Raw genomic sequence first — 14,419 nt, 5'->3', positions numbered from 1 at the left:
GCATGTGTGTGTGTAAGTTTTCGTGTGTGTGTGTGTGTAGGTTTTAATGTGTGGGTGGGTTAGTTTTTGTGTGTGTGTGTGTGTGTTTGTTTTCGTGTGATTATGTTATTTTTCGTGTGTTTGTTTTATTGTTAGTGTGGGCTTTTTATTTTGTTTGTGTGTGTTAGTTTTTTTGTACATTTAAGATTTTTTGTTATTGTAAGTTTTAGTGTGATTGTGTAAGTTTTTTGTGTGTATGTGTGTGTGTGTGTGTGTGTGTGTGTGTGATTAAGTTTTCGTGTGTGTGTAAGTTCTTGTGTGTGTGTGTAATTTTGTGTGTGTGTGTGTAAGTTTTTGTGTGTGTGTAAGTTTTTGTGTGCATGTTAGTTTTTGTGTGAATGTTTGTTTTTGAGTGTGTTTGTTATTTTTTGTGTGGTCGTATTTTTTTGAGTTTATGTGTGTGTCAGTTTTTGTGTGTCTTAGATTTTGTATGTGTAAGTTTTGACGTGTGTGTGTGTGTAATTTTTCGTATGTGTGTATGTGTGTGTGTGTAAGTTTTTGTGTGAAGAAAACTAGCTCAGAAAAGAAAAAAATAGCAAACCACTCATCTCAATCATAGGTTTCAGTCAACAAACACCTATTAAAGACTAATAAATCCATCCAGGAAAAGTCAAAAATAGCAATCTATATATCCCAAATCATAGGTTTCTGAAAGACCACACCTATAAAAGGCTAAGAAATCTAGCTCAAAAAAGTCAAAAATAGCAAACTAGTCATCCCAAACTATAGGTTTCAGACAAAAAACACCTATGAAAGGCTATAAAATCCAGCTCAGAAAAGTCAAAAGTAGCAATCCATCCATCCCAAATCATAGGTTTCAGACAACACACCAACGAAAGACTAAGAAATCTAGCTTAGAAAAGCCCGAAATAGTAATTTACATATCCCAAATCATAGGTTTCAGACAACACTCACCTATGAACGGCTAAGAAAACCTAGCTCAGAAAAGTCAAAAATAGCAAACTAGTCATCCCAAACTATAGGTTTCAGATAACAAACACCTATGAAAGGCTAAGAAATCCAGCTCAGAAAAGTCAAAAGTAGAATCCACCCACCCCAAATCAAAGGTTTCAGACATCACACACCAACGAAATACTAAGAAATCCAACTCAGAAAAGACAAAAATAGTAATTTACATATCCCAAATCATAGGTTTCAGACAGTATTCACCTACGAAATACTAAGAAACCTTAGGTTAGAAAAGTCTGAAATAGCAAAGTACTCATCCCAAACTCGAATTTTCAGACAACAAACACCTATGAGTGACTAAGAATCCTAGCTCTGAAAAGTCCAAAAAGCAAACTATATCTCCCAAATCATAATTTTCCGAAAGGACACACCTATGAAAGGCTAAGAAATCTAGCTCAGAAAAGTCAAAAATAGAAAATTAACCATCCCAAATCATAGGTTTCAGTCAACACACACCTACGAATGGCTAATAAATCCTGCTCAGAAAAGTCAAAAAATAGCAACCCACACACCCCAAATCATAGGTTTCAGACACCACACACCTACGAAAGACTAAGAAATCCGGTTATGAAAGGTCAAAAATAACAAATTACATATCCCAAATCATAGGTTTCAGACAACACTCACCTATGAATGGCTAAGAAACCTAGCTCATAACAGTCAAAAATAACACACTAGACAGCACAAACTATATGTTTCAGACAACAAACACCTATGAAAGGCACAGAAATCCAGCTCAGAAAAGTCTAAAGTAGAAATCAAACCATCCCAAATAATAGGTTTCATACAACACACACCTAAGAAAGACTAAGAAATCCATCTCAGAAAAGACAAAAATAGAAAACTACATATCCCAAATCATAGGTTTCAGTCAACACACACCAACGAAAGACTAAGAAACCTAGCTCAGAAAAAGTCAAAATAGCAAACTACTCATCCCAAACTATTGGTTTCAGACAACATTCACCTACGAAATACTAGAAAACCTTAGCTCAGAAAAGCCTGAAATAGCAAACTACACATCCCAAATCATAATGTTTTGACAACACATACCTAAGAAAGGCTAAGAAACTTAGCTCAGAAAAGTCGAAAATAGCAAATTAAACATCCGAAATCATAGGTTTCAGACACCACACGCCTATGAAAGATTAAGAAATCCAACTCAAAAAAGCCCGAAATAGTAATTTACATATCCCAAACTATTGGTTTCAGACAGCATTCACCTACGAAATACTAAGAAAGCATAGATCAGAAAAGTCTGAAATAGCCAACTACTCATCCCAAACTCGAAGTTTCAGACAACAAACACCTATGAGTGACTAAGAATCCTAGCTCTGAAAATCCCAAAAAGCAAACTACACTCCCCAAATCATTGGTTTCAGACACCACACACCTATGAAAGACTAAGAAATCCAGCTCAGAAATGTCAAAAATAGAAAATTAACCATCCCAAATCAAAGGTTTCAGTCAACACACACCAACTAATGGCTAAGAAATCCAGCTCAGAAATTTCAGAAAATAGCAACCCACACATCCAAAATCATAGGTTTCAGACACCACACACCTACGAAAGACTAAGAAATCCGGGTATGACAAGTCAGAAATAGAAAATTACATCTATCAAATCCTAGGTTTCAGACAACACTCACCTATGAACGGCTAAGAAACCTAGCTCAGAAAAGTCAAAAATAGCAAACTAGTCATCCCAAACTATAGGTTTCAGACAACAAACACCTATGAAAGGCTAAGAAAACCAGCTCAGAAAAGTCAAAAGTAGCAATCCACCACACCCAAATCATAGGTTTCAGACAACACACACCTATGAAAGACTAAGAAATCCAGCTCAGAAAAGTCAAAAATAGCAAACTACACATCCCAAATCATCGGTTTCAGTCAACATACACCAACGAAAGGCTAAGAAACCTAGCTCAGAAAAGTCAAAAATAGCAAACTACAAATCCCAAACTATTGGTTTCATACAACATTCACCTAGGAAATACTAGTAAACCTTAGCCCAGAAAAGCCTGAAGTAGCAAACTACACATCCCAAAACATTGGTTTCAGACAACACACATCAACGAAAGACGGGTGCACGGGGGGGGGGCACAGGGAGGGCCTTTGGGGGTCCGGAGGGACATTTGGGGACCGGTGGGCCTTTGGGGCACAGGGAGGGCCTTTGGGGGTCCGGAGGGACATTTGGGGGCCGGGGGAGGGCCTTGGGGGGTCGGTTGGTCCTTTGGGAGCTCGAGGGGCCTTGGGGGGGCCCGGGGGTGTCCTTTGGGGGTCTGGGTGGGCCTTGGGGGGCGCCGGGGGCCCTGTGGGAGCGGGGGGGGCCTTTGGGGCACAGGGTGGGCCTTTGGGGGCCGGCGGGACATTTGGGGACCGGTGGAGGGCCTTTGGGACCCGTTGGTCCTTTGGGAGCTCGATGGGCCTTTGGGGAGGGGCCCGGGGATGTCCTGTGAGGGGCTGAGGAGGGCGTTTGGGGGGCGGGGGTTCTTTGGGACCTTGGGAGACCTTTGGGGCCGGTGTAGGGCCTTTGGGACCCCGTTGGTCCTTTGGGAGCTCGATGGTCCTTTGGGGGCCCGGGGATGGCCTTTGGGGGTCTGGGTGGGCCTTTGGGGGCGCCGGTGGCTCTTTGGGAGCTCGGGGGACCTTTGAGTGTCCGGGGGAGGGGCATGGTTCGGGGGCCTTTGGGGTCGGGACACTTTGGGGACCGGTGGAGGGCCTTTGAGGAGGGGCGTTTGGGGGCTGGGCTCTGGACTTGGTGGACCTTTGAGTACCGGGGGGCTTCCTTCGGGGTTGTGGTATGAGGATTGGAACCCTTTGGGGTTGGGGTAGAGGACCTCACAACACTGTTCAAATGGAACTTGTGTATTATAACGACCACAGAGTTTCACCATTAAATTCTCTTCTAAAATCTTTCTTAAAATCTTCTTTCAAAATGTCTCTATCTGTTTCGCCGAAATAGTTCCATTACCTGTCTAAAACGGTTTCGCCCAAATAATCCCTAAACGCAAATTCAGCGTGTTCCTTTGTGTATTGGCATCTCTGTGCTAACGCATTTCAAATTAATAGGAAACCTTCTCGCACGCTAAAACAATTCATCGCTAAGATGTTTCTTGCCTAATTGTTTCCATGGCCTTTTGGTTATTAATATCCTTTGGAGTTCGACCAGTAGAACTGTTCCCGAGGCAAAGACATTAATGACCTGGATCTATTCCTGGAGAAATGTTTCTAGGCGAAAATTTTTAAAGTCTGACAGATGATGTCATTGATTGATTGATCTGTCAAGAAAGGAAATTAATTTGTTGTTTCTAGGGGAATTATTGATTCACGATAGGTGAATTGAGGTCGACAGCACAGGTGTTCTGAATCGTGACAGCACCACGTGGTTTCTGGCATGCACGTGTCCCAAAACCACAATAATAAATAAATCCCTCAGGCCTAAAGATTAAAGAAGCCTTAATGTTTCGTAATTCCCTATTCGTGAATCAATAATTCCTCCACCGATTATGTAAATCAATTTCTCAGGTTAGGCTAGCCAAATAATACTGAAGCCATTTTTTTTTCTTAAGTCTCTCTATCATGAATTAAAAATTCCCCTATTGATTATGAAAATTCACTTACCTTCGCTCCCACTTTACGTCCCAGAGTCCTCAAATAGTGCCCGGGCGACTTCCCTGAGCATGTGCACCAGTTGCCCCCCCGAGGTAGAACACATAGAAACAAAAAATAAATCGATCTTGGAAAAAGAGGTCATTGAGCGATTACGTAATCTTTCCCCCTAGGGACTCTATGACCATATTGTTTCATAATTCCCCCTACTAGTGAATCAATTATTCTCCTATCGATTATGTTAATCACCCCTCGTGTCATTCGCACGTGGCCAAACAACAACAGATCGATTGACCTTGACACACCCACATTAGACTCGATCGATAATCCTTGAATAAATTATGTCCCCCATCTATATTGTAAATCACCCCTCATGTCATTCCACGTGGCCAAACAACAACAGATCGATTGACCTTGACACGCCCACATTATACTCGATCGATAATCCTTGAATAAATTAAGTCCCCCATCGTTTATGTAAATCACACCTCATGCCATTCGCACGAGGCCAAACAACAACAGATCGATTGACCTTGACACACACACATTAGACTCGATCGATAATCCTTGAATAAATTATGTCCCGTCAGCATTAAACTAAATTGTAGATGGCAGCAGGGGTGCGTGACACGAGTCAATAAGGTCCTTCTACTCATTTCCCCATATATACGACGTATTTTCGACGCAACACCTCAATTTATGTTACCTCATTTAAGGTGTTACGTCGGTAAGGCTATAGGGGGTTGTGTCAACCCCAGGGTTTTTATCATCTGATTTTGACTCTTATAAAATAAGCTAGAACTTCCAATTTCCTATCAAATGAGCCCCCTCTGAAGTTATACGAGCACCCCTTCCATAGGAACCATATATGCCCCCAGTGGATGACTTACAACGGGTGCCCCCAGGATCTGGGGGGAGGTGTGTCAACCCCAGAGATTTTGTAATTTAATATTAGAACTAATTTTAATGAAATGGCTATCTCAAAATTTTTATTGAATGGGTTTGGGGAAAAAAGGGTGCGTGGGGCTAGTTGCCCACCGATATATTTGGACTCTTAAAAAGTGAACTAGAACTTCCAATTTCCTATTAAATGAGCCCCTTCTGAAGTTTATACGAGACCCCTTCCATAAGAACCATATATACACCTAGGACGTAACGTACAACGCCTGCCCCCGGGCTCGAGGGGGGGGGGTCGTGCCGGCCTGGGAGTTTTTGTTATCTGATCTTTGAAATATTTTTAACAAAATAACTATCTCAAAATTTTTATCAGGTTCATTTAGGGCAAAGGGGTGTAGGGGGCTAACTTCCCTCTGATCAGTTTTGACTCTGAAAAAGGGCACTAGAACTCCTAGTTTCCAATCAAATGAGCCTCTTCCGAGGTTTATACGATCAGCCCCCTCCATATGAAGTGACTCTTGGGGAAAAAATAATAAAACGTTGAAGCCTTATGGCCTTTACCATGGGCAAAGCTATAGTGTCGCATAAGCTTTTTGAATCCGAAATTTTTTTCTCCATATCATCATCACCATTCTTAACGAGATAATTAATATGAAATAATCAATAATTTTGCAGAGACTAAAATAAGAAAGGCCCGATTTAAATAAATGGAAAATGTTGTTAATTAACGAAATTTTTCTTAATAAACAAAATTTTGTTAGAATTTAGCCTGAAAATTTTGAGAGATAGGAAGAGGCTCCTAATCAGATTTTGCCACGGGCGCAGGAGAGGTCAGAACCGGTATTGGAGGGAGGCAAATTAAGTTAGGTTTTCGACATGCGGGTTTTGCACCTCAAAATTTTTAACCGACATGAAAAGGAAATTATGTTCTTATTGAATATTTTCCCATGCCTTTCTATCTCTTAGCTTTCTTTACAATCTGTCTAATCCAGTTTCTTACTAGATAGCGTCCCGTGTTACCGTGCGCTTTAGTGAAAACAAAATACGTTTGAAATGTTTTCACTTTTCTTACTTTTATAGATAAAAAAGTATAAAACTTTTAAGGAATAAATATCAGTATATATCAATTAAACTGACAATCCATAGTCATTTGTTTTTTGTTTGTTTGTTGTTGTTGTTTTCTTTTCAGTAAAGCGCAAATTGTGTTCTGGTCTTGAGAAGGCATGGGGATTATCAGCCCTACTTATGTTAATTTATGCTCGTTTTGAGTATGACTTGGCTATTTATTGTAATTTCTGTTCTTTCATATACTTATTGATAGTGATTTGTTGTAGTTTTACGCTTGGGAGATCATTTGGGTACTTGTTAAGAATCCGATAAGTATGTGATAATTGTATTGTGAAGATACCCGGTACTTTCTATGAGACAATGTGTAAAACAAAGGGTTCCTCACCCCGGGAACTATATTTAAACTTTAGTTTTTTGGGGTTTAGGGGGAATAAAAGGTGCCTAGGCTGGGTTAGGTTTGGTTGCATATTTAATATATGATATACTTTACCTCCCCCCCCCCGCTAATGTGCAAATATAAAGCCCAATTTTGTTCATAAACTATTACATTTTCATCTTATTTTGTTTTATTTCATTAGCATTAACGAAACTTCACTTTTCGCATACTTACCGGATACTTAACAAGTACCATTATTTGACTTTATTTTTGCTCATTCTTGACTTAATAGAGCTCTTTACGTTTCTTTGAAAAACTTATTTTGTGGGAAAAGTTTTTTAAATTAATACCTGAAAGATGGTCTGGTGGATGGAGCTGATATCCTTCTTTGTTTTAGTTGATAAACTTGATAAACAAGCAGACCCATATTCAGAGGTCTTTCTGTTTCGTGTCTACCTCTTTCTTCCGTTGAGATGTTACCCGAAATAAGATCTTGTGTACGTGTCTGACCTAAATGCATTTGATTGGTCGGTTGAATATTTGGAATTCATTTCCAAATAATAGACACTAGCTTTATTAAAACAAGAAAAAGAAAAGAAAAATGATTAAACTAGTCAGTCTACAGATTAGAAATGATTATTTAACTGCTTATTGACTGGCTATATGCCCTTCTTGCAGTAAGTATTAGTTTACTTACAGATTTTCATGAAGCCCAGTTTTATTGACAGAGCGTGACAGAATGAAGGATCTGCGCATTTAAACGATCTTCACGAGTTTACTGGGCTGATTCATATCTAGATCACACACAAATGTATGAAGCTATACTTTTAAGTCAGATTATTCTGTATAAACATTCAAGGTGTGCAGATACGTACGCAAGTGAGTAGAGGCAGTTTTAGGGAACGGACAGAGGGAGCACTTGTCCCGGGTGCTGAAATTTTAGGGACGTGAAATTTCATATAAATGATTTAACGGTTATAACCATTTTTGAAATTTTGTTTTTATTAAAATAAAGTAGAGGGCACAGTTAATAAAAGAAAATAAATTAATTAAGTAAAAATTATTAAATAATGATAACTAATAATTAAATCATAATAATCAAAAAAATTAATTTAAATAATTTTTAATAATTAAAATAATAAATAAAAAAAATAATTAATTAATTGAAAATAATTTCGTTACTTAATGAAAATTTTGTTAAAATTAGGCCTGAAGTTTTTGGGAGACAAGGGGGGTGCTAATCAAGATTTTGTCTCAGTGAAAGAGAGGCCAGAACCATCACTGCAAATTTTTTCCTCATTTCCTTAGTTTTCAGACCATTCACTCCTTTAGTTTTCAGAGCATTGACTTAATTTCTTAGTTCGACAAAGTTGATCCCATCATAGGATTTGAATGCCCAGAATGAGCTAGTGTATGCGTGCCTGACCATATACTTTTCGTGATTACATAGCAAATCATTCTATTCAATGAAATTTCAACTAGGTCTAGTCTTGTTCATTGGAAAACCACATATGAGAATAATTAAATTTAATTAAAAACATCTTATGCATAGAAAGGTGACCATAAGCTATCTCTAAGAATAATGAAGTCAAAATTAGGAAGTTTGGAACAAACCTAATTGATGAATTTCATTTATTATTGGTATTCATATTTTTATTATTATTTTTATTATAATTATTAAAAAAATTATTATTATTATTATTATTATTATTATTATTATCATTAACACTATTATTACTATTATTATTAACACTATTATTATTACTATCACTGATTTATTACGTATCAATTGAAGACGAAGTATACGAGGATACTTCGAGGATACTCGTATAATGGATAAAATCAGCAAAGACTCTGAAATGAAATCACATAAGTACTTGTGTTGTGAGCGTCCATGACGGCAGTTGTAAATTTTCTAATTCTTAATACAACAGCTGAGAAAGGGCGTGTAATATTGTACTTCATGGATGCCACAATGCAGTGATGCAGATGCAGCATGTGCGGATGCAGCATATAGCAGCATGATGTGCCACAATATAGATTGAACCTGGCAAATCCATAAGCCGTATGGCATTCTTCTTGACTGCCATAAGAACCTACAAAAGGAGCCAACTAGCAGATGAGGAGTCGTGTGAGCAACATTGTGAAATCATCACAAAGAAATCTGCTAATAAGATTATTTTCCTAAATATAAACTGTACAAAATTGGGCTAATTTACGCAAGATATTAATTAATATTCTAGTAATTACCTGAGACGGTCGTTTTCGCAATCAAACAGTAGCAATAGGAAAAAAAGAAATAGTCGTTTTCTAACAGTGGTAGATCTATATCATAAGTATTTTAAGATGAAAATTATATTGGATTTGATATACTTGCTCATTTAAAACTGGATTATTTTCTTCACAACTGTACTTAGGTACCTGGTATCCAACCATTTTAGAGTGCATCTAAAGATATTTATAAAAAAAAAGGGGGGGGTTCAATATTGTAAAAAAAAACATATGTCTAAGATTCCACATTTATTTTCTATCTCAACATGGTAAACGGGAGACCTCAAGCGAGGCTGGAGAGTGTAACCCTCAAAAACATCCTGTGTTGCACTTATCCTGTGCACGTGCAAAGGGTTTTCAGCTTAGGTAAATTCTATGGAAAAAATTACCTTTGAAGAAAAATAAGAAAACTATACAAAACAAAATTATAAAAGTAACTTTATGGGCATAAAGCACGTTTGGTATATACACGATACATAGCATGAAAATTTTACGGAAGAGTGTAAAAACTTGGAAAAAGGGAACATTATGCGAAAATGTGTGAAACTGTAACTCGAATTTGCAATTCGATTTTGAAACTCGATCTTGCAACAGCGGGTTGAGGCATATAGGATCACCTCCTTTATGCAAGTAGCAAAACATATAATTTGAGTTCTGATTTTGAACATCAACAATAAACTTCCGTTTATAAAAACTCAAAAATTGTAAGAAATGTTGTTCTGAAAGTAATATGATTTTATAAAAATTACAGGTAACTCAGAAAAAGAAGGTACAATTCTCTTCAAAATTAATCACCTACTTAACATATTTACAACGATTAGTTGATTAATTTTTTGCTCTAAAAAGGGAATCACAACTTCCATAAATACCAAATGAGCACCGGAAAATATTCTCCGAGAATTCCTTTAAAAAATCTTTAAGCTTCTTGCCATGGTTGCAAAGCTATACGGTAATGAAAACGCATTCCACCAACTTAGTTGAGAAGTAGTTTTGCAATGAGATTAGAATTCAGAAAGTGCAGTAGTTTCGAAAGGGGGGACTGCGCTCTCTAGTTTCTCCATCCTGATTTCCCTTCAGATTTTGAAGAATATCTTGGGTATTCTCACTGGAAATTGCTTTTTTTATGTTTTCATTGAAAAAACCAACAAATTTGCCCCCCATATGGATATTGAAAATATATCTACCCCCCCCCCCCTAAATTTTGTTAATTGACGCCACTGAGAAAATATGAACTAGAAGCTGGATTGAGGAAGTTTCTAGTCGGAAAACAGCGGTTTGATGAGAAGAAGTTGATGTTAACATTATATATGCTGTCTTTTTCCTTGAAAATCTGGATTTCTGCTATTGGATAGTCACATTATAATAAAAACGGCTTAAAATATGGCTTGCAATATATGATGTTTACATTATATTTGCTGGCTTTTTCGTTGAAAATCTGGATTTCTGCTATTGGATAGTCACATTATAATAAAAACGGCTTAAAATATGGATTACAATATGTGATGTTTACATTACATGTGCTGGCGTTTTCCTTGACAATCTGGATTTCTGTTTTTGGATAGTCACATTATAAGAAAAACGGCTTACAATATTTGATGTTTACATTATATATACTGGCTTTTTCCTTGACAATCTGGATTTCTGTTTTTGGAGTCACATTATAAGAAAAACGGCTTACAATATGGATTTCTTGTTATGAACTAACATACAGCAATCTATTTGTCTAGGAAAGGAAGTTGGTTATAAATTTCACAGGTTTTTCCATCAACATTGATAAGCAAAAAATATGAAGCACTAGGCAAGGGGTCAGTCCCTTTTTACCATCTCCTGGGTGTACACTATGGAGTATCCAAACTTCAGCAAACAAAACTTAACTCGAAAAATTCCACCCAGTGAAATTTAACAAGCTGAAACCCGATGTACTAAAATTTAATCTAATAAGACGCATCCCAAACGAAATTTATCCCCACTTCAACCCAAAAAAAAGTCCGATTCTGCAACTATGATGGAGATGACTCGTCTTGACAACAACTTACCAGGACATTTTGACTGAAGAAGTGCTGGTTGGATGGAGGGAGTATAAACAGACAAATTTTGCTAGTGGTATTTTGAGACGTTTCAATGATGATACTAATAGCAACAACCGTATCAACATGCTGGTCAAGCTGGTGAAACTCCAGAGTGGATGATTAGTAAGTTGTTTACACTGTTGGTCTATGATCATGCGTTGTTGGATAATCAGTAGCTTCCCAATCAAGTTTCTGCCCCCTGGCGGACAATTCAGCATCCAGATTTTTCTTGGAAACGTCAACAGTCACCAGTAACTATATACTACTACTACTACTACTGCTAACAACTCACCGCAGCACCAAGCCGCCTGAGGCCAACACAGCTACGCATGCTCCTCCTCCACTCCAATCTATTCAAAGCCTCCCTCTTTACATCCCCCACGAAGTTTCCATTTCCTTTAAATTTTTCTTTATGACGTCCTCCCACCCCAGACGGGGATAGCCTGCTTTCCGTTTAGCCCTAGATGGTTGGCCGAAAAGAACAATCTTCGGCAATCTGTCATCCTTCATCCGCACAACGTGCCCTAGCCACCTCAACCTTTCTTTCATTATAGCCCTAGAGAACGGTATTGAACCACATTTTTCGTATAGCCTATTGTTTGAAATACGGTCAGTCAGCCGAGTACCCGGAACAATCCTTAAGCAATTTCTCTGGAGAACATCTAGCAAATCTTCATCCGCTTTTCGGAGCGTCCATGCTTCAGAGTCATATTTGGCCACTGTCATCACTGTAGCTTCTAATATTCTAATCTTGGTTAGCAGACTTGTCTTCCTATTCTTCCAGACTTTTTTTAACTGTGAAAAAACACCCTGAGCCTTGGCTATTCTATATTTAACATCTTCACTGCTCCCAACATCTTTACTGATAATACTACCAAGGTAAGTGAAGCTGCCCACCTGATCAATCTTTTCATTACCCAACGTCACCTTTTCATCTTCACTTATTCCTAGCCTTAGTGACTTAGTCTTCCTAACATTAATTTTCAAACCAATTCTAGCACCTTGAACTTGCAAAACCTCTAAAACTTCATTCATTTTGCTCACACTTTCATCTAGGATGCTTAAATCAGCAGCAAAATCCAAGTCCAGGAGGCTTTTTCCTCCCCATTTGATTCCGTGGTCTCCCATTGCCTTTCCTGTGCTCCTTAAAACAAAGTCCATCAAAATAATCCATACAAAGAGGGATAGAACACAACCCTGCTTAACTCCTGACTTAACACGAAACCAGCTGCTAGCTTCATTTCCTACCTTGACCGCAGCTGTGTTATTCTGGTATATAGTACTAATCATATTAATGTGTTTGCTTGATATATCATACAAGGATAAAACCTTTACTAAAGCTCTTCTATCAACAGAATCGAACGCTTGCTCATATTATATAAAACTGAGCACCAAAGGTATTTGAAAACTCAGGCACTTCTCAATTATTAACTTAAGAGTGAAAATTTGGTCGACACGTCCTCTACCTTTTCTAAAACCGCACTGTTCTTCTCTTAAAACTTTGTCTACGGCATCTCTCAGTCTAAAAAGTATCATATTACTAAGTTATCTACTACCTACAGAGACCAGACTAGTGCCTCGATAATTACCACACTCACTTTTATCACCTTTCTTATAAAGTGGCTTAATTAAGGTTTTCCTAAAATCGTTAGGTCCTTCCCCTTTTTCAAAAACCATATACATAATCTTCTGTAACTTACTTCTAACCTCAGAGCCTCCATATTTAAGAAACTCATTTACCACCCTATGATCACCTGGAGCCTTATTATTCTTTAATCCTTTTAGTACTGTTGCTAATTCCTCCTCACAAAACAAATCTTCCTTCACATCCAAGGTATCACAAACTTTTTCATTTTCCTCTGTAATCTTTTCCTGCAACACTATCTCGGTTAAGCAAATTCTCAAAATGATCGGCCCCATCTCTCTTTAGTTTATTCCTTATCAATATTTGCGGCCCCATTCCTAGCTTTAACTGGGCCAGGTCTCGATTAACTCCTCCCTCTCAATTTGTTAACGTACCAGTACAATATTTTACTATTATGCCGTCTAGCTGCATCTTCCAGATCCTCGGCAATTTTATCCATGGCCTCCACTTCACAACTCCTTAGTTCATATTTTAATGTTTTCTCCACTTTCTTTACATTTCTTTTGTTTTCATACGATCTGTCACTCAGATAATTCTTGTACAAGTACTTTCTCCTTTCTGTTAAACATAAAGCTTTTTCACTAATATTCTTAGCTGCAGTTCTAGCTTTCTTCCCTAATACACCTTCAGCAACTTCATAAATTATTTTTCTAAAATTATTCCAACCATCTTCCACATTATGAAATTTCAAACTCTCAAATTTAGTATTCAACTGTTCCTGGAAAGTTTTTCTCAAATTCTCATCCTGAAGTCTAGCAACATCATAACTTCCCGGGAAGTAGTTACCCTTCCGAAATTTCAGCTTTAAATTTACCCTAGACACTACTAGATGGTGGTCTTTACTTTTAACATCAATAACAGCACTCCTATATACCCTAGTATCTTGTATTGATCCTGCCAGTCTTTTGTTTACAATAACATAGTCCATAAGGTTAGCTGTCTTATCATCAAACAAATACCATTTTAACTTATGACCAAACACCGTAATGGTTAAAACTAGATTGTTATACCTACAAAATATCAACAGTCTGAACCCATTACTGTTTTCTTTTCCAACACCAAATTTACCTAGGCTGGGTTACCATCTATCCCTTTTTCTACCAACATGGGCGTTAAAATTTCCCAGTAATAACATCATATTTCAACCTGGGATCCTGTCTATTTCCTCCTGTAACTGTAAGTAAAATTCGTCCGAGTCACTAGTATGTCCGTCATTCGGTTCTACAGGGGCATATTCTACTATAACTGATACCCTGAACTTCCAAGTCGTAAAATCAGCAATTAGAATTCTATTATTAATATCTGCCAAGCCTAAACAAGACTTAGCAGCTTCCTTATTCATCATGAGCCCTACTCCTTGTCTATGAACCCCCATCATTCCTGCCTGAGTAAACAAATTCTACATCACCTAGTTTCATACTTTCTACCACTGGGATATGAGTTTCTGCAACTCCCAACAAGTCCAGTTTG

At 37.8% G+C, this 14,419-nt stretch overlaps 1 protein-coding gene across 3 annotated transcripts in view; it reads left to right on the top strand.

The window, feature by feature from the left end:
* LOC148940590 (uncharacterized) overlaps window positions 1–14,419 on the top strand; it is a 394,960-nt gene that overhangs the window by 43,035 nt on the left and 337,506 nt on the right. Inside the window, exon 1 of one of the 3 annotated variants that reach the window (XM_089105582.1) lies at window positions 9,319–9,381. The exons of the other annotated variants lie outside the window; for them this stretch is intronic. The gene's annotated coding sequence lies outside the window, so the exon portion shown is untranslated. Of the gene's footprint in view, window positions 1–9,318; window positions 9,382–14,419 lie in introns of those variants that run through there. 3 annotated transcript variants of the gene reach the window in all.

This window comes from Artemia sp. Qi Xiang Cuo, chromosome 19 (genome assembly GCF_049724085.1).
Source record: "Artemia sp. Qi Xiang Cuo chromosome 19, ASM4972408v1, whole genome shotgun sequence".
In the NCBI taxonomy this organism is placed as follows: domain Eukaryota; kingdom Metazoa; phylum Arthropoda; class Branchiopoda; order Anostraca; family Artemiidae; genus Artemia; species Artemia sp. Qi Xiang Cuo.
Note: the sequence above shows the minus strand (reverse complement) of the source record. Positions and strands in the feature narration are given on the sequence as shown.